This window comes from Dama dama, chromosome 12, assembly GCF_033118175.1.
Source record: "Dama dama isolate Ldn47 chromosome 12, ASM3311817v1, whole genome shotgun sequence".
NCBI classification, from domain to species: Eukaryota; Metazoa; Chordata; class Mammalia; order Artiodactyla; family Cervidae; genus Dama; species Dama dama.
In genome coordinates this window covers 10,289,060-10,310,871 of record NC_083692.1, presented here as the reverse complement: position 1 = coordinate 10,310,871, position 21,812 = coordinate 10,289,060, and positions in this window count along the sequence as shown.

Here is a 21,812-nt window from a genome sequence, read left to right as displayed (position 1 = left end):
TAGAAATTGATACATGGTTTCCTACTACAGACACTATCATATATGTATATTTAAGTTATAGGGCTTCCTAGGTCTCACAGTAGTAAAGAATTCACCTGCCAATGAGATGAAAAACACAAGGGTTTGATCCCTGGGTTGGGAAGATTCCCTGGAGGAGGGCAAGGAAACCCACTCCACTATCCTTTCATGAAAAATTCTATGGATAGAGGACTGGGATGCAGTCCATGGAGTCACAAAGAACCAAACAGGACTTAGCAACTGAGTGCACACATACACTCACACACTCACATTTAATTATGCTAAAAGATTCCAATTTAAAAGGACAACGACAGTCAGTATAAGATTTTCTTCTGTAGAACTATATTCAAGTGTGTGGCTGTATCATGATAATATACCCTTAAAGACAGAGTAATATTAAGAAAATGAAAGTCTACAATGTCTCCTGGTAGCATTTTCACTTCCTTAATGGTGGCAAGACAATTGATAGACAATGCAAATGTTACATCTGCGCTCGTGTTACTGCGCTTGGAGGGTCACAGATACTTAACCACACAGGATGGAGCAGAAGAGGTTCTGTTAGCAAACTAACCAGCTGTAACAGAATCAACATTAGAAATGGTGTAAAAATTTAACTGCAAATGGTCAGATAATTTATATCTTTACTTCCCTTTTTCCTTGTAATGTAAAATTTACATTAAGAAACAGCATAAAATGCAGTAATTTTAAGTGTTCATTTCCTTGAGTGTTTAAATATGCATACACATGTTTTGGGCTTCCCAAGTGACTCAGTGGTAAAGAATCTGCCTGCCAAGCAAGAGACGTGGGTTCGATCCCGGGGTTGGGAAGATCCCCTGGAGAAAGAAATGGCAAACCACTCCAGTATTTTTACCCAGGAAATCCCATGGACTTGGATAGAGCCTGGCGGGCTATAGTCCCTGGGGTCACAAAAGAATTGTACATGACTTGGTGACTAAGCAACCACAATATGGATCTAGATACACAGACACGCTTTTCCCCTTCCACATTTGCTCTTGGTAATAATGTTCCCTGGACACCAGTCTACGATGTAGTCTTCTCTCCTAGTCTAATTTATTAAATTTAATCAAATGAAAATTCAGAAACTGGAGCCTCCTTAGCAGTATTGTGTTTATAAAAGGAATAAAAAGAACTCAAATCATGTCATGAGGATAAGTTCTCTGTTCAGTAAGTTCAGTCACTCAGTCATGTCGGACTCTCTGTGATCCCATGGACTGCAGCACGCCAGGCCTCCCTGTCCATCACCAACTCCCAGAGCTTGCTCAAACTCATGTCGGTTGAGTCAGTGATGCCATCCAACCATCTCATCCTCTGTCATCCCCTTCTCCCCCTGCCCTCAATCTCTCCCAGCATCAGGGTCTTTTCAAATGAGTCAGTTCTTTGCATCAGGTGGCCAAAGTATTGGAGTTTCAGCTTCAACATCAGTCTTTCCAATGAATATTCAGGACCAGTTTCCTTTAGGATGGACTGGTTGGATCTCCTTGCAGTCCAAGGGACTTTCAAGAACCTTCTCTAACACCACAGTTCAAAAGCATCAATTCTTCAGCGCTCAGCTTTCTTTATAGTCCAACTCTCACATCCATACATGACCACTGGAAAAACCAAAGCTTTGAAAAGTGCTCTGAGCAGTTATTAGACACTGATGTTTTTGTTTTCCCACACTTAGTTTTTAGAGGTCTCTTTCACTCATATGAGCTTATACTACTGGTAGAATTTTGAATAAGTGAGGTGAGATAGCCAGGTTCCAACCAAGTGATATTAAGCTCCAAATATTATGTTTCTAGACTTCCCTGGTGGCTCAGACGGTAAATCATCTGCCTACAATGTGGAAGACCTGGGTTCAATCCCTGGGTTGGGATGATTCCCTGGAGAAGGAAGTGGCAACCCACTCCAGTACTCTTGCCTGGAAAATCCCATGGACAGAGGAGCCTGGTAGGCTATAGTCCATGGGGTCGCAAAGAGTCAGACACGACTGAGTGACTTCACTATCTTCCTTTCTTTTCTTTTCTATTATGCATCTAATAATTTGTTCACTTTATTTGTCCACTGTATTTTTCAGCTCATGGAACACAGGGTTCTCCTAAAAGTCATTTGTCTCTAAATTGTATCAACCCTTTAGAGCAAGTTTAAGAAATTAAGTATAAGATTTTATTAATCAGTATTCTAAAGATTTAGAGGTGTTTCTGGAATGAATTAATCTTCATTGACTGCCTTACTGCCTCCTTAAACTTTTAAGTCAGATAGTGAGCACTTTCAGTATATATATATATATATATATATATATATATATATATACTGAACATATATATATATATGTTGAACAACATATGTTGAACATATATATGTGGAACAACATATATATATATATATATATATATATATATATATATATATATATATATATATATATATATATATGTTGTTCAGTCACCCAGTCGTGTCCGACTCGTTGGGACCCCATGGATGGCAGCACACCATGCTTCCCTGCCCTTCACTATTTCCTGGAGTTTGCTCAAACTTATGTACATTAAGTCAGTGACATATATTTAAACTGTTTCCCTCCAATCTTAAATTAAGACCAGGAGAAAGCAATGGAGCAGTAAGAACAGTGGAAGGAGAGGAAATAAGGAAATGGCTGGGAATTCAAGTTCATTCTCCTCATTTTAGAGTGTGCAGTTTGGGTGCCTTCTTCAGAGCGGCATTTAGGCAGGTCCTTACCTGCATGACCGGGACAGGACGCGGAAGCCACAAATAGCTCTGGGAAAACAGGACTGGGTACATAACATGTGGTATCCTGTGACAGATGAAAAGGAGGGACTCCTCATTCAAAACTATGAACCATTTCAAAATCGTGATGCTAGAGCATGAAATCAAGCATGATTTTCCATAAAGGTGGGCTGTGAGAAGCACTCCCCTATGAAGGCCCCAGGGCTGAGAGTGACTCTTTTATCCCTTAGCTGTTGTTTTCTCCTAAATTTGATTTTCTGCCTAAGAATGGGGAGGGAACTAGCTTTAACTGGTCTTTAACTCTGTGTCAGAAGCTTCCTTGCATCTTACTTAACTCTCACAGCAACTCTGATGGGCAGATGTTGTTATCACACTTTACATACACGAACCACGGTCAGAATATTCACTCACCTTGTCAAGATCCTGAGCCTTTCTCTCCGTGGATCTCTGGTTTCTTCCACCACACCTCGGTCCCAACATCTGCCGAGCTCTCTTTCATTTACCGTCCGTATGTCTCTTAGGGCACCTGTGTCCTATTGGGGTACAGTGTGAGGCTTAAATAACACTGTGAAGTTGTTTCTGTAAAGAAAGCTGAGCTCTGAAGATTGATGTTTTTGAACTGTGGTGTTGGAGAAGACTCTTGAGAGTCCCTTGGACTGCAAGGAGATCAAACCAGTCCATCCTAAAGGAAAACAGTCCTGAATATTCATTGGAAGGACTGATGCTGAGGCTGAAACTCCAATACCTTGGCCACCTGATGCGAAGAGCTGACTCATTTGAAAAGACTCTGATGCTGGGAAAGACTGAAGGCGGGAGGAACAGGGGACTACAGAGGATGAGATGGTTGGCTGGCATCACCGACTCAAATGACATGAGTTTGGGTAGACTCCAGGAGTTGGTGATGGATAGGGAGGCCTGGCGTGCTGCAGTCCATGGGGTCACAGAGTCAGACACAGTTGAACAAGTGAACTGAACTGAAATTCCCCTGGATGGGTGCACAATTCTGAGAAACACAATCCCCCTTTGCCTGGCAAAAATACAAAGGTATTGTTTTTTGCTAAGTCATGTCAGTCATGTCCGACTCTGTGCAACTCCATAGATGGCAGCCCACCAGGCTCCCGTCCCTGGGATTCTCCAGGAAAGAATACTGGAGTGGGTTGCCATTTCCTTCTCCAATGCAAGAAAGTGAAAAGTGAAAGTGAAGTCGCTTAGTAGTGTCTGAGTCTTCGAGACCCCATGGACTGTAGCCTACCAGGCTCCTCTGTCCATGAGATTTTCCAGACAAGAGTAATGGAGTGGGCTGCCATTGCTTTCTCCACTTTACCCAAAACTTTGTCTTTGAGATTTGATTCAGCACCAGTGCACAGAGACTGAGTTTTTGGCATCAAAATGAGCAAGACAGAGAAAGATTCCATTTTCCTGGCTCTACATTCTAACAGATTGAAACAGGAAATAAGTAAATGTCTAAGGTAATTTTATATAGTGATATTTCCATGAGGATAAACAGGATGATGTGCTAGGGGTGACTCTGAATGTGTGTGTGTGTGTGTGTGTGTGTGTGTGTATGTGTGTGTGAAAGCTTCTTTGAGGAGGTAATAACTAAGACTTTCAAGATGAGAATGAGATGTGTGTGCAAAGAGCTGAGCAAATGACTTGATTGCTTTACTAACTGGACTAAGTAATTGCCTTGTACCTAAAGACCTTTGGAATCTCTCTTTCCCTAAAGCTGTGTGTCACCTCAGTGTTCTCTTGGAATTATTTGAATTTCAAATAAGCACAATAATCTAACTTCAGGGAACCTTTCCTTAAGTCAGGGACGTGGGGCCACTACTTCATTGTATGCTGTTTACATAAAGTAAAACGAGTTCACATCGGTCGTCTTCATCTGGGTTTGTAGTCAGAGAAACAGGGTATGGGATGAATTACTTTAATCCACTTTCTGCCATGGTTCTATAGGGAAGCAAAATTTGCCACTTTAAAATATGTGTCTTTGGCATGAGGAAGAGACAGAAGACTCAGCAAGTTTTTCTTTTCACCCCACCCCCTTAACTGCCTAAAACAATTTGATAGAGGGCCTACTCCAGGAAAGAGAAGTATCATCAGAGAAACCCATAGTATGTTATGAAGGAGATATGGTAGACAGAGAGGAACATAGCAAAGTCTGTTTGTTAAAATACCTCCCTGTGTCCCACTGTTGCTTCATGGCCCAGCAAACATTTGTTTACCACCCATTTGCTCTTTTCTCATCTTCCTGTAAATTGCCTGCCTTCTCGTTAAAGTCTCAGACCCTTGCCCCTTCTTCTTAGTCAAGAATGACACTATGCCTCATTTTGCCTGACTGCCTTTGGGATCTATTGGGTTCAGATTCCCTGTACATACATAGTTATATTAGATTTTTCTCTTGCTAGTCTGTCTCACGTCAACTTAATTCTTAGACCAGCCAGAAGAACCTTGAAAGGTGAAGGAATATTTTTTTCTTCCCAAGAAGTTCCACACCCTAACCGGAACTCTCTTTCATCAAGTTATTTCCCCCCTACCCCATGAGCCCTGGGGGGAGGTCTAAAAGGAGAAACAAAGGGAGAGATCATCAGCCAGTCATCATCCAATGATGAAACCAATCATCAACCAATGATGAAATGGAGACCAATCATCAACCAATAGGCGATTGTGTATATAAAATTCCTGCTTTCTACCATACACAGTACTTAAGCTTTAGAGCGGAAATCTTGTGGGGCTTCCAGACCAGCAAAATTGACAGTCCCTGGAGGCTGGACAGGAACAGGACAGGGGATAACCTTGAAAAGAACGACGTTGCACTGAGAATGCAACATAAACTGGTTAGAACCAATGAGGCCCAGGATGCCAGATGATTGACTTCCAGTAAACCTCGAGCCTTATTATATGTTCATTGCAGTACATTAGCATATGCTAGATGACATACCTATAGGCCACAGGGCAGTTCTGAGTCCGACCACGAGAGGCCAAAAGTGGGCAATGATCCCGTTCCTGGAAATCTCCACCCCTTCCCTGAAATAGCTGAAGTAATCCTCCCTCTCATCAGCCTATGAAATTACCCAGCTTACAAAAACTAGCCACCATGTGTTTTAGGGCCTCTCGCCTTCTGAGATGGCCCACACTCAGCTGAGGGAGTGTGTATTTCTGAGAATAAACCTTCCTTCTCTTTACTATGGTTTGCTCTTGAATTGATCTCTCCTGAGGGCTGGGACGCGACCATTCTCTCACACTGTACTTTCTTTCCTACAACAGAAGCAGTCATGAGTCTCGTGGACTCTTGTCTCTTTGGAAATGAGAAGTGTATATGAGAATACAGAAACTATGAGGTCAATTTAGTACTTCACGATTGGGTACTCCATTCCCTGCTCCAAGAATCAGCTACTTTCTCTTGAATTTCAACTCCTTAGCATCATCAGGGGTGCACCAGAGAGGGCTCCTACCAGCATCTAAGTACTACATTTTCAGGAATTTTCTAAGGAGTTTGACATCGCATGGATAGCTTGAAACTGGCCATTGTGGGATTATTTATACCATGGCAACCTGCAGCGGTACAGATCAGACTTGCCCCACAGAGAGCTGGCTGTTCATTTTTTTACCAGAACACCACTGGACTCTAAGCATCAGGAAGGATTTCTCCTCCTTCCTCCCTCAACACCACGAGTACTTACTATAGCAGGAAGTAGCACAGACCAGCCATAACTAAGGAGTGATTACTTCCTGGTGTCAGAGTTCAGCTTGGACAGAGAAGTTTGGGGAAGGGGATGATACTTTCTGCTTTGCACGAAGCTAGTGGTTTCTTCAAGAGATCTCAAACTAAGGCAGGCCCCTATGGTTTTTCCAGAGTAATTGGCCCTTCAGGGCTAGCCTCTGGCCACTTTCCCAGGCTGTTGCCTGCAGCTTCATGCTTGGAGCTCTCTCTGGCATCTGGGGGAACAGAGTCGGCAGAACAGGTGCTGAATGGAGGGCAGAAGCCCCTGGGGTGCAGCTCTACCTTGCTGATGCTGTTTCCTCAGAACTCTTTTCCCTCATTTTCCTGAACTGAACAATATGTGCATGATACTCTAGTTTGGTGAGGTTTAAAAAACAAAACAAAACTTGGTAGCTTCTCTACCTTAATTTTTTAAGGAATTTTAGCTAGATAGAGTCACATTTTAATCTCACCCCCAGAGTTCTGCCCTAAGTGATATGGTCCCTCATCCTATTTGTAATAATAATTCTAATGTTGAATATAAGGTCTATTAATACATTGGGTTGGCCAAAAATTTCACTGGGGGTTTTCTGTAAATGAAATTTTTGGCCAACCCAGTATTTCCCAGTCGAATAACTGACTTGTGTTTTCATTGCTCTTCTCTCCTCTTCAAATTTGGATTGTTTTGGAGTTCAGGGAAACAGATGATGTTCCCAGTATCAGCACTTTTTTAAGATGTGACTTTGGGGAAATAATTGAATCCTGCTGCCTATGAAATGGGTGTCAGCATTTCTTTCCCATAGACCTCTTGAGAGGATTGTGTAAATAAGTGAGAACATGTGAGATGTTTAATACTTCCTAAGGAATAGAATGCATACAGGGAAATACAGGAATGCCATTTCTGAGATTCACTCAAGGCCCCTTTTTCCCTCATAGCTCCATTTTACTTAGATTACTAATCCATCTTGCTAACTCTCTTGATTGTTCCTGTATTAACACATTTGCAGCTCTTATATTAGGTGAGATTTCTGTTCTGCTACTTAGTGCTGCTTTGGTTGGTGATCTTTTTGAATCTATTGATCTTACTACAGAGTTGTACTGAAATTATTATATATTAATGAAACATAACTCAGCCTTGAAATAGTCATCTCCTTAAGAGTGAGACATCATATGTTCCTAACATCTCTCTTTGTGTCTCTTTGGCATCCTGCCCTCACCCCTCTTCTCTCTGAACCCAACCTGCTTTTAAACCGATCTTTTTCAAGCTCACACAGACGAAGCTGTGTGTGATCTGTATTTCCCTGCTGCACTAGCTTCTGATGCCATCTGCTTCATCACCTCAGCAAGAGGAACACAGAATGGACTCTTTTTGACATGGTGCCAATTACATTAAAGAGGGAGGGAAAACAAAATAAAACACCAAAGAACAAAATGAAATGAGCAGCACCTGGGGACAGAGGTGTGCACACACAACCTTTCTTGTTTTTGACAAGTTTAAATGGAAACCTCAAGCTGCTTTTCTGAGTAAATATCTGTGCGTTGTGTTCCAGACTTAACCTGGCCTATTTGGTTTCTCTTGACACTTCTTACTTTGTGACTTCTCTGCGTCTTCTTTCCCCAAGTTTGCCTAAGCATGAAAAGTGAATGACTTCAACAACCATGGGATGCAGTAGCTGGATCCAATCCAGGTTCACTTGGTTACAAGGATCCAACTGCACCAGCCTTGTGAGGGCCAGCTCCCTCCTGGCAACCTCTCCCTTCGTTTTGATTAGGTGGTCAGACCATGAAACTTTTGTTTTCCTCCTATTAGGTTCTCACTTCCCCTACTTGAGGAATTTATTAGGGTGATCAACCATCCCTGTTGGACAGAAGCTTCCCTAGATTTAGCTCTGCACATCTCACGGCCCTTGAAACCCCTCCATCCTGGGACACTGAGAGGCTTGTGCATCCTACTTCTGATTTATTAACTGATGGACATGAAATACATTTTCCATGACACTGTCCCGTGTTCAGTCTTTTAAATGAAGTCAATCCTGGGTCCCTCTCAGGTGGAAAAACCATAGCCCATTAGCCAGATTCAGTCAGGGGTTTGTTTTTGTGCAACCTATGACTTGAGAATATTTTTTTATATTATTAAAGAGTTGTTAAAATAAAAGCAAATGTGTGACAAAGACCATATGTGTCTACAAAGCCAAAAATTTTTACTCTCTGGCCCTTCACAGAAAATCTTTGTTGAGCCACAGATTAAAGTCTTCTTCCTTTGTTATATAACAACAGGTTTTGAGATGCTCAGAGTCCATTTTGCCAATGAGATACAAGGAAAATATAATGATCTTTGATCAAAGTAGTTTCTAAAAATGATTCTATCATTGTTAATATTTTATTATTCAGTACAAAAGGGAAAGCAGTATATATGGAGCATAATTGACAAAGAATCTTGTTAAAAAGAAAAAAAAGTTTTTAATTATAGTTAACAGTAGTGAACAAAATACAGCGTTTTTGTGGCTAATAATTTTCTAGTATGTCTAGATTGTTTCTCCATCTCTATCTGCGATAAATGATAAGTTTAAATAAGCAAACCTTTCCTGACCCAAGGATAATATGTATCCTAAATTTGCCTAGTAGACCAAAGGAAAGGATTTACATTTCATCCATATGAACAAAAAGGTTTTGGACCTGTAATGTGGTTGCTGTTCTTATTGTTCAGGTGCTAAGTTGTGTCTGACTCTGCAACCCCATGGGCGGCAGCGTGCCAGCCTTCCCTGGCCTTCACCAACTCCTGGAGCTGGCTCAAACTCATGTCCACCAAGCCAGTGATGCTATTCCAACTATCTCATTCTCTGTCATGCCCTTCTCCTCCTTCCCTCAATCTTTCCCAGCATCAGGGTCTTTTCCAATGAGTTGTCTATTCACATCAGATGACCAAAGTATTAGAGCTTCAGCATCAGTCTTTGCAATGAATATTCAGGGTTGATTTCCTTTAGTATTAACTGGTTTGATCTCCTTGCTGTCCAAAGGATTCTCAAGAGTCTTCTTGTGAGCAAGTTTCAAAATTTGATATACTGGAGAAAAATCCTCCAACTTATGTCACAGGCTATCCTCTTTCCTTTCTTCCTTTCATATCACAACACTACATTGTACACCTGAAACTAATATAATGAATCAACTATATTTTGATAAAAAAAATATGAAGTCATTTAACATAGTCACGAACAGGTTCATCATATATTCATGTGTAAGCCCGAGTTTTGTGTCAATCAATAGGCTTGAAAAAGCCCTAGGAATTGTTTAATGAAGTTACCTAGAGATCGCCCAAATATGATTATATAATAAGTTGTTGCTCTGGTTCACTGGTTGCAATTCTAGAGACCTTTCAGGATTTTTTCAATTAATAGCCTTGATCACTGTTGGGCCTGACCTTCTCTCAACTAGCTGGTGTATGAACTAGCTGGTATAAGTTAAGAGAAACCAAGTTCATTAATTTGAATGATTATATTAAATTCCTCAGCAAATCTGAGGATATTCAGTTACTTCGGGAAAATTTTTGACTCTGGCTTGAAATTCAGCTTTAGTGCAGGGAATACAAAGGTCCAGAAATCCTCAATCAGATAATTTTAAAGGGGCAGGTTCTGACAAGTCCAGAGGAGAAGAGAGTGGGATGAGTTACAGAGAAACTGAGATCAGTGAGAGAATTAGCATGGGGGGTTTGAGGGCATAAAGGAGGTGGAGATGGCAGAGAAGGGGAAGAGGACAATGCTGCCAGTTGCAGAGACTGAGGTCAGCCAAAGGAGAGCCTGAGGCTTCAGGAGCCTTTTTCGTTTGTTTGTTTGTTTGCCTCAGTAGTGGCTCAGATTGTAAAGAATCCCCCTGCAATGAGAGAGACCTGGGTTCAATCCCTGGGTTGGGAAGATCCCCTAGAGGAGGGCATGGCAACCCACTCCAGTATTCTTGCCTGGAGAATTCCATGGACAAAGGAGCCCCACCGGCTGCAATCCATGGGGTCACAAAAGTGTCGGGCACTACGGAGCGACTAAAGACAGCACAGCACACACACAATCTTAATCTTACATCATACAGAAGCAACTGTGGACTTCTGATAACATTTGGAAGTCTCATAATACCAAACAAAATGGAAATCTTTGAGCTCCTGTAGTTCAATTCAGTTTTAAGAAATTAAGTTTGGGAATTTTGAAAGTTCCCCTAATGGCCATTGATATTCTAAATTGCCACTGGTTTGCTCAGTCCATTTAGTTAGAAGTACACATGAGGAAGTACTATAGTTTAAAAAATAATTGTTGAAGTCTCTGTAAGGGGGCCCTCAAAATACTTATGTAACTGGAACCCCATTTCTCAGAGATATTTTTCTAGAGTAAAAGAACAATTTTCAAACAGTTTAAACATCTTACAACTCAAAACATCTCAGTTCAAACAAACAGCTTGCAAGCCAATCTCAGCCAATTCTAAGGAAACAAATTAGTCCAGAGGAACCTGGCCGAAGACTTTTTGGCCAGATTCTAGAGAATAAGGCCTGTTCCAGAGGAGGAGGCCAAAGGCTGAAAAACTGGCACAGTTTCAGTGAGGCAGTTTCTGTTCCGGACGGAATGGGTGGAAGGTGTTTTCTGCCAGCTTAGGTTGAAATGATCTGATCTTAAAGTCAGACTGGTGTGCCAAACAAGTGCTCAGAGAAACAGGCCTTTATCAGAAAGATGAAACCTTTAAAATGGTTCTTGAATAAAGGCTAGAGAGCTTCAAATGCAGAGAGGGCATAACCTTACATCCAAGAGGAAGACACACCTTCAGACTCCAGGGTTAGGAAGAAGGCAGTGAGTGACAACGGATTCGGCTGTGGTCATGTACCTGCGTGCTCACTAGCCCTGAAGCCTTCAGGATCTCCTCCGTCCCCACATTCAGGCCACCAAAATATTGGCCTGAAATAAATATATTGCCAGATAATTTCTCCAGCAAAAATGAGTTCATTTAACATCAGCTGTGCTGTGCTTAGTCGCTCAGTCGTGTCCGATTCTTTGCGACCCCATGGACTGTAGCCTGCCAGGCTCCTCTGTCCATGGGGATTCTCCAGGCAAGAAGACTGAAGTGGGTTGCCATTCCACTCTCCAGGGGGCCTTCTCGACCCAGGGATCAAACCCAGGTCAAACCCACATTGCAAGCAGATTCTTTACCGTCTGAGCCACCATGAGAATTACACTTCAAGGTGTGCAACAGTGGCAGATTTTATATTCTTAGGCTCCAGAATCACCGTGGATGCTGACTGCAGCCATGAAATTAAGATATTTGCTCCTTGGGAAAAAAAGCCATGACAATCCTAGAGGGCATATTAAAAAGCAGAGACATCTCTTTGCTGACAAAGGTCCATCTTATAAAAGCTATGGTTTTTCCAGTGGTCATGTATGGATGTGAGAGTTGGACCACAAAGAAGTCTGAGTGCCAAAGAACTGATACTTTGAACTGTGGTGCTGGAGAAGACTCCTGAGAGTCCCTTGGACAGAAGGAGATCAAACCAGTCCATCTTAAATGAAATCAACCCCTAATATTCATTGGAAGAACTGATGCTAAAGCCGAAGGTCAATACTTTGACCACTTTATGCGAAGAGCTGACCCACTAGAAAAGACCCTGATGCTGGGAAAAGATTGAGGGCAGGAGGAGAAGGGGGCAACAAAGGATAAGATGTTGGATGGCATCACTGACTCAATGGGCATGCATTTGAGCAAACTCCTGGAGTTAGTGAAGGACAAGGAAGCTGGCATGCTGCAGTCCGTGGGGTCTCAGAGAATCAGACAGAACTTAGGGACTCAACAACAACCATGATGAGCCATATACAAGTCCCCGCGTGGCAAGGGAAGGAAAACGCTTTAACATTAATAGATAGGAAGAGGAATTGGTGAGGGTTATAGTAAACAATGTCCATAGCTATTCATTGACTGAATTGTTGCTGGCGGGGTGGGGGGAAATGGAGGAGTCTTACTGTCATGCTCTCCTATTATCGTAGAGTAGGAGAGATTCCCCTTCTGGTCTCATTTCTGTATACTAAATTTTTTTTACAGTTTATTCTGAGACTAATACCATTTCTATTCTAATGTGAATGGTCTTAACAGAATTTTGAAGGTTGATTTTGCTTCTTGCTCTTTGAAATAGAGATAGCTTATCTCCATTCCCTTTAGAATGTTCTTTACTGACCCAGGTGGCCTTGTTCTTTTTTTTTTTTTAAACTTTATTTTTTTTCCATTTATTTTTATTAGTTGGAGGCTAATTGCTTTACAATATTGTAGTGGTTCTTGACAATAGTCATTAGCCAGGCTACTCATGGGTGAAAGAGATTTCCTTTACTAATTCTTCATATTGTCCAGCTGAAACTTTTCTTAGAATTGGAAATGGTATAAGGACCTGGTTTAATACAGAGATTGTTAACCAGTGGTCAGATGATTTCTAGTGAACTCATTAATGAGCTTTAAGGAATGCTTTGAAAATCTATGCACTGAATGTACATTTGAGGGGAAGAGCATCAACACTTTGGCATTCTCATATGGAGCCTTGCTGAAGAGTAACAGAAAATGACTCTAACTGTCCATTGTATAGATGGACAGAGTGAGGTACCAGCGGTTATGGGGCTGATCATGATCGCCTAACTAATTAGAAATCCTGTGTGAGGACCAGAATGAAAGACATCACACAGTTCTTGTCACATAAGGGAAATGCGTGAGGGAAGGAGGGAGGGGATGGGGTTCTCAGACACAACCTTCCTGAAACTTAATGAGTCTCTATATAGGGTATGCTTTCCAGAAATGTGATTGATGTTTGCATGTGGCTTGGGAAACCTCTTTGTTTTTGCATATGCCCAACCCTGATATGTGACAGAGCTGGGCCTGTTATTGTAGTGAATACATTAACAGATGATGTCATAGCTTTAAACATTTAAACTTACAAAATTTAAAATTTAACTTAAAAATTAACTATCATTTAAAGTGCCATCTGTAGATACACTAAAACCTGTGCCAGCCTCATTAGCAATCAGAAATATGGTAATTGCTTTTGGCATATGAATGTGGAAAACTTCTCTGGAGTAAAATAACACCAAGATGAGCATTTCTGAGTCTTTTTTTCCTTTCAAACGGATGGTGTTGTGTTCTTTGGCATTTTGTTTCAAGTCTCTCTTAATTTTTTTGTTTTCATTTTTTAGCAAAAGAATATTATCTGTTTCATTGTCACCGTCATTACCTACCCATTTCCTCATGTCTAGAGCTGAATTTCTCAAGTGGGCACCACTAACATTGTGAAAAGATAATTCTTCATTTGGGAGACTGCTCCATACATCATAGGATGTTTAATAGCATCTCTACACACTAGATGCTAGAACCCTTTCCTCCTTTAGCCATGATACCAAAAATATCCTTAGACAGTTTTCCTGGATGAGAACACAGGTGTGTGCATGCATGCTAAGGTGCTTCAGTCTTGTCTGACTCTTTGAGACCCCCTGGACTATAGCCCGCTAGGCTCCTTTGTCCATGGGACTCTCCAGGCAAGAATACTGGAGTGGGTTACCATTCCCTTCTCCAGGGGATCTTCCCGACCCAGGGATCGACCCACATCTCTTGTGTCTCCTGCATTGGCAGGTGTCTTCTTTACCACTAGCACTACACATATAGAGCATTTATTCTGTAGACTGAAGTTTCATGAGCACAATAAAACACATGAGTAATGCTTCTGGGAAAGTGGCTTTCTAAAATTAACAGAAAAAAAAAATGTGAGTCCTCATGCTTAGTTCATCTAAACACCCCCTGCACATAGCAAGTTGTTCCAAGCAATCACACTTAAGGTTTATTTGATATATACACATGCCACGTTTCCTATTTGAAGGGCCAGTAATTACAGTTTATTAACTTTTTAACTTGTTTTACTGTAAGTATTCAACTTTTTCATGGTTCATATTTTTCCCACTACTTTTACAACTAAAATTCCTTTCACATAGCAAAAATAAGTTCTTTAAAGGTGAGCAGAAGAAGCCTGGTTGTGAAGTACTGCACAAGTGCCCAGGGTAAGACGTCACTGAAGTAGGGTCTAACTTGTGGTTGGGTTGGTGTCCTCAGCTATTAGAATGGCCACCCACGGGTAACACACTTATTTGTACCTGGGTGAGGTCCCTGGCCTTTTCGATGGTTCTTTTCTGTATGCCAGGTTGCTAGGAAACAAGAAGGGAGGGATCCCTAGGAGGATAAGGTATGTCTTTGTTACAATGATAGGCAATTTCAGAAAAGAGCCTCCACTTGTACCAACCATTCCCTTTTAAATGTATATTTCCCTTTTAAATGTATATTTAAATGTATGTTTAGCTTTTAGACACGTGACTTTGAAATGCTTTTTTCAAAAGTAGAGGATTGCTTTTATTTTGTTTGTATTAATTACACAAATTACTCAGCAAATATAATTTTTTTTCTTTTCTTTTCCCCAGTATCCCTTTTTGTGCTGGCCAGGCCAAGGTGGTGTCTCAGATTTCCTTCTGAATGCAGCCTTGCCAGCCTGATCCTTAATCTGACAGTGATTTCCCCAGCAGCAGTCCTCAGCCGTTTGGCCATGAATCCCCCCTACCTGGTCTTTGGAAAGCAGTTTCATCTTTCTTCGTGTCACCTTGTTTGAGGAGCAATGAAATCCAATTATCCTTTACAATGATTTGTGAAGTAGCAAATGGAGTTGACATCTGTTCAGTGAATTCTGAAGACAGACCATTTTTATTTTTCCCCCTGTGGAACTAAAGTCATCACAGATTTTGTCCTTTGGCCTTCCTTTGGTCCCTTGTTAAAGCCTTATGATAGTCTAAGCAAGGTTGACTTTGAAAATGAAAGAACAACAACAGGGGATAAGAAGAAAGTGTCTTTTCATTACACAGTGGGAGGAGCAGTGTTTGGTCCTAAGAATTTAATTGAGAAGTTAGGATAACTAAGCAACCTAACTAAACTGTGAACATTTATTATTTGACTGTTGAACTCCTACAGTGTGCCAGGTGTTTTTCTAAGTATGAAGGATAGAGATGCGAATAATACACTTTCTGTATTCTCATGGGAGCAGGCAGAGAAGGCAATGGCAAGCCACTCCAGTACTCTCGCCTAGGAAATCCCGTGGACGGAGGAGCCTGGTAGGCTGCAGTCCATGGAGTCGCACAGAGTCGGACACAACCGAAGTGACTTAGCAGCAGCAGCAGCAGCTGCAGGCTGGGAGCAGGTAGATATTACATAATTAATCAATGTATGTGCATGCAGGCTAAATAGATAGCTTCAGGTGTGTCTGACCCTTTGCAACCCCATGGACTCTAGCCCGCAAGGCTCCTCTTTCCATGGGATTCTCCAGGCAAGAATACTGCAGTGGGTTGCCATGCCCTCCTCCAGGGGATCTTTTTGACCAGGGATCAAACACATGTTCTATAAGCAAGGTAATTACTAATAGTAAAAATTGTTATGAAGTGAGTAGGGGAAACTACCATGAAACAGAGGGAAGCAAGTGTTACTTCTCCAGGGGGATCATGAAATAATATTTACATTGATTCTGAATTGAAAGAAGAAAACCGTCCAAATGCCAGAGGCAGATAAAGGAGACCAGAATACAGCACTCTAAAATATGCCACTTTGACATAAAGATCATTTTACAGCTAAAGACAACTGAGAAAGAGTAGACAAGAGAGCTCTCTGCCCTTCTGCTTTCTGCCTAAAAGGTGACATAAATTTCCTTTTGGCGGGGTGATATAAATTTTCACTTATACATGGAAGAGGAGAAAGATTCTTAATCATTGGGGAGGGTGCAGACTTATCAATGGAGTCAACACCAATAATCTCTGGGTAACATACTTTATTAAATAACCCTAACCTACCATACAGTCCCTAGTCACTTTTTTTTTAATAATTTATCTCTTCTAGAAGGTCAAATTTTTCTTTTCCCTTGTGTCTTCACTTCTTCGCAGTCTATTGCTCTTTGTTAAAATAATGTATAAGTCTCTGATTCTAACTACTGAGTCTTCTCTTCTGTTTATCCTATGTGCACATAAATTTAAAACTATAAATTTGTGTGCTTTATCTTCTGTTAATCTATTGTTTGTTAGTTTAATTCACAGTTCCCAGACACAGAACTTAACAGGGTAGAGGAACTGTTTTTCCCTCCTATACAGCCAGGGGATATTTCCAAGAAGAGAGTGGGTTGCCATTTCATTCTCCAGGGAAACTTCTCAACCCAGGGATCAAAGCCAGATCTCCTGCATTGCAGGCAGACTCTTTACCATCTGAGCCAACAGGGAAGCCCTGACGAACACTCCCAGACACATAACTTAAGAGGGTAGGGGAACAGTTTCCCTCTCATACAGCCAGTGAATATTTTCAAGAAGAGAGAAATAGTAAGTAAAAAGTATCTGAATCAAGAGCTACCTTGATATGTTTAAAAGGGGGGGGGGGCAGTAATGGAGGGAAAGGTCCAATAAAGATCCATATAGTCAAAGCTATGGCTTTTCCAGTAGTCATGTATGGATGTGAGAGTTAAACTATAAAAAAAGCTGATTGCCGAAGAATTGATGCTTTTGAACTGTGTTGTTGGAAAAGACTCTTGAGAGTCCCTTGTACTGCAAGAAAATCAAACCAATATTCCTAAAGGAACTCAGTCCTGAATATTCTTCGGAAGGACTGATGCTGAAGCTGAAACTCCAATATTTTGGCCACCTGATGTGAAGAGCTGACTCTTTGGAAAAGACCCCGATGCTGAGAAAGATTGAAGGTAGGAGGAGAAGGAGACGACAGAGGATGAGATGGTTGGATGGCATCACTGAATTGATGGATATGAGTTTGAGCAAGCTCTGGGAGTTGGTGATGGACAGGGAGGCCTGGCATGTGTAGTCCGTGGGCTCAGACAGGACTGAGTGAGTGAACTGAACTGAATGGGGGGAAGGGTTTGAAATATAGGAAGGGGCCAGATGATGACTTTATAATCCATAGAAAGACCCTTTTGTATGTATACATGTATGTATGTATTTATCTAAGAGTGAGAGGAAGCTATTGGGATTGGGGAAGCTAAATAGAAGAATAGCAAATTTTATTTATTATTTATTTATTTATTTTGGACACATGCTTTTTCAAATTTTATTTTTTAAAACATAATACTGGTTATTCTGAGAAGACTGATTGATAGGAGATGAATGGGAAGAGGCAAATCAATTTGGGAAAATGACCACAGTGTCAGAAGAGGTTTCTCAGTCTCTTCAAACTGCGTCATAAAAACAGAAACACTCCATATCAAAACAGAACAGAAAAATGTGACAATGATAGTGCTAGTGGTAAAGAACCTTCCTGCTAATGCAGGAGACATAAGAGACACAGGTTCAATCCCTGGGTTGGGAAGATCTCCTGGAAAAGAACATGGCAACCCACTCCTGCATTTTTGCCTAGAGAATTCCATGGACAGAGGAACCAGGTGGGCTATATAGTCTACAGGGTTGCATAGAGTCAGACATGACTAAAACGACTTAGCACACGTGGAAAACAAAATCAGATGGGAAGGTACCCCCCAAACACACCACCACCCAGTGTCTCCAAATATGAGGGAAGTAAAGACAGTCTGCATGCACACTGGAGGGATGTGTTTATGAAAAAGAGGGAAGGGAAGCAGTGAGGAAGGTCGATTGTGGAACAGGAGCTTGGAAAGAAGGAGTTTCCACCCCTGGATGAGTAAAAGCCTGCAGTAAGGAGGACTGAAGAGGCTACAACAGTCCAGTCTCTCTTGATTGATTTGCTGGGTTTCTTCCTAGGATTGAGGAGGTTTCTTCTACAGCATAGGTTTCTTCTGCACTGAGGCCACAGTTCTTGGAGTGGAACTGATCTCAAACAGAATAGGTACAACAGAGATGAAGGCAGAAGATGCTTTAGACCAAAGTCAGGACACCTCATTCGACAGTCAACATATATTTTTCAACACTATACTCTTAACCGTGGAGAAGGGAACGGCAACCCACTCCAGCATTCTTGCCTGGAGAAGCCCGTGGACAGAGGAGAGCCTGATGGACTTCAGTCCATGGGGTTGCAAAGAGTTGGACATGTCTGAGTGACTTTCACTCATACAATTAAAACTGAACAGGAAGTCTTGTGATGCTTGAAAAACTTTTATGATTCTTGCCTCTTTGTTAAAAGTTCTGAAAAACTAATTTCAAATAAAAAATGCTCACAGTGATAAAACCTCATTGTTGCTTAAAGGGTAAGTGATTATGGAGAAAATGTAGGTGGTAATGATGATATATGTGAGTTTAAAAATATAGTGGTTAAAGGAGTCTGCAGACTAAATGCTTCTTTAGATAAATCCCATTTAATACATTAAGAAAAACAATGGATTTCTTGATTTATTCACTTTAGCTCCTAGGAAGCTGTGACTAGGAGAAGCTGCCTTACTGAGGTAAGTACTTTGTAACCAGTGTATATCCTCGCGGACTGTTTTATTTAACTATAAATACTGTTTTTAGAGAAGACTGGAGGCTTTCACAGCATTTGCATTCACCTTTTCATTCAGTTTCACAATTTCTTAGCTAATGAAGTACTCATCATAGGAATCCTTACAGTGTGAGCTAAGGAAAGCAATGTTTGACTGCTTTAATGTTCACTGTCTTAGACTTGAATTGTTGTCAAAGCTGAAGTGTTAAGATTTAGGTATGGATCCCTAAACTAAATGATCATCATTTGAATTTCTTCTCAGATGATTTTTGTTCCATTTGACCTAACATGCCCTGTCTAGTCATGGTGTTCTTTCACATGCAGACTAGGAGGAGAAGGGGATGACCAAGGACGAGATGGCTGGATGGCATCACCGACTCAATGGGCATGAGTTTGGGTGGACTCCGGGAGTTGGTCATGGACAAGGAGGCCTGGCGTGCTGTGTGCATGGGGTTGCAAAGCGTCGGACGTGACGGAGCAACTGAACTGAACTGAGCCTTTTTATACAAATTTTTGTTCAGTCACTCAGTTGTGTCCAACTCTTTGTGACCCCACAGACTGCAGCAGGCCATGTTTCCCTGTCCATCACCAACTCCCGGAGTTTGTTCAAACTCAAGTCCATTGAGTCAGTGAGGCCATCTAACCCTCTGGTCCTCTGTCGTCCCTTTCTCCTCTCGCCTTCAATCTTTCCCAGCATCAGTGTCTTTTCCAATGAGTCAGTTCTTCACATCAGGTGGCCAAAGTTTTGGAGCTTCAGCATCAGTCCTGCCAATGATATTCAGGACTGATGTTCTTTAGGATAGACTGATTTGATCTCCTTGCTGTAAATTTTTGTTACGAAGCCCATAACGTGGGCTACCATACAGAAAGTACTTCCTAAGCTATTGAGGAAAAAAGTGGAATGGGCAAATTTAAGAGAGAAAATAATTAGGAAGATATTTAAAGAAATGTTGGATGCTCTCAATAATACTTTCTCTGTGAGTTTTCTGGGCTTCCCTGGTGGCTTACATGGTAAAGACTTTGCCTGCAACGTGAACTGAACTCAGGGAGACCTGAGTTCAATCCCTGGGTGGGGATGATCCCCTGGAGAAGGAAATGGCAACCATTCCAGTATTCTTGCCTGGAGGATTCCATGGACAGAGGAGACTGGCCAGCTACAGTCTGTGGTATCATAAAGTTTTCTCCTTATGTAGGCAAACAGCTGGTGCCATTTCTGCCCCTCACATAGAAGCCCCCAGGGGTGTTTCATTAGATCCCCCACCATGGCTACCAAGGGACAAAGCGAGCTGTCTGCCAATAGCCGTAAGGTCTGGGTATCAATACCTGGAAGGCTGTTCCCTCTGCTGGAAGGCACAGTTGTCATTTCCACCCGAGGGACAAACCTTGCTCAAACTCTAGCAGCACCTGTTAGGCTGGGCTCTGACTCACCAGGCGTTCTCATCCTGTAGAGAGTGGTCCCTGCTGCTTTGCCCCCACTACTATCATCCTTCTTCATCTCATGCCCTATCCTGGCACATTTTCTGAAGATTCACTGCAAACAGAAAATCCCTGAGTTTTCAATATTCCATCCATTTGTCATGTCATGGAGAACACCATATATCCTGCCTTTTGAGTCAGGAAACGTGCTCATTCTAACTCTGAAATGCAGTCAATATGGGTGAAAGGGGAAGTCTGTTAATACCGTGTTGCACTGACCATAGATGGGAATCCAAAGAACATGTTATTAAGTTAATATTACCAAAGACTAAGTTCATAATCACGCCAGAGGTATATAAGCAAATAATGACTTTATTCTGTCCTCAGAAAGCTCATTGTGTGGGGGAGAATTCATATCAATAGACAATAATGAAATAAAAGGAAAGTACTTCAACCAAGATAATAGTTTTCTATGGAAACGGACTGGAAGGGAGAGTAGTTTTGCCTGCTAGAGGTGACGAAAGCTTCAATTCAAAAAGCCTCTTTTAAGCCACGTCCAGCTATAAATGTGAGTCCACTGGACGGAAGAAGGGGGCGGGTATCCTGGGCGTGAGCAAAGAGGGCAGGGTCTTCAGTTTGAAATGTGATCCAGCTTCTACTGTTCCTTTCCCATATTTCAGGTCTTTACTACAGTCCCCACACTGCTGTGTTTTTCTCTTTACTCTGCTAAATTTTCCTGTTTCAACTAGCCAAAGACAGCAAGTGCGCTGCTCCATGCCCCTGACCTAACATTTTCTGGGGACAGGTTGAACGTAAAAGGCAATAGGGTCTCTCTGCTTCTCTGCATTGCTCCCTACCAAAGCTTTCCAGGAATATAACCAGATGGAGACAAGAAAGGCCGGCCTCACTAAGTTTCTTTCAGCCCGAGGCTCCACCCATTGTGAATTATCCTAAGGCATCAATAGGCACCATGTTGCCTTTTCCCCAAGATTTTGCACACTCCCTGTCCCCCTGCTGTGAGCCTTTTCCATCACCACTTAGCTTAACTTATTTCTGCTGATTAGCAGAAATTAAAAATGTCATTTTGGAGTTTCTTCCTTTAGGTAGCCTTCCCTGAATTTTCAAACCTAGCAGACCATTGCCTATTAGGTGTCTCTGCTTGTACATCCCTTAAACCTCATATTTCTCCTATAAAATAACTCTGCATTATAATTCCTTGTTCAATTGTCTCTATTCACCACCTGACTGCAGATTACTTCAGAGTAAAGACCGTCCCAGCATCTACCTTAAAGCCCATGTAAAATCACTCTTCACTAAATATGTGTTAAGTAAATTAATGGAATTGTGTAAAATAATACTGGGCCTCCGTGATGGCTCAGTGGTAAAGAATCTGCCTGCCAGTGCAGGAGATGCAGGAGAGGTGGGTTGCGATCTCTGGGTTGAGAAGATACTCTCGAGAAGGAAA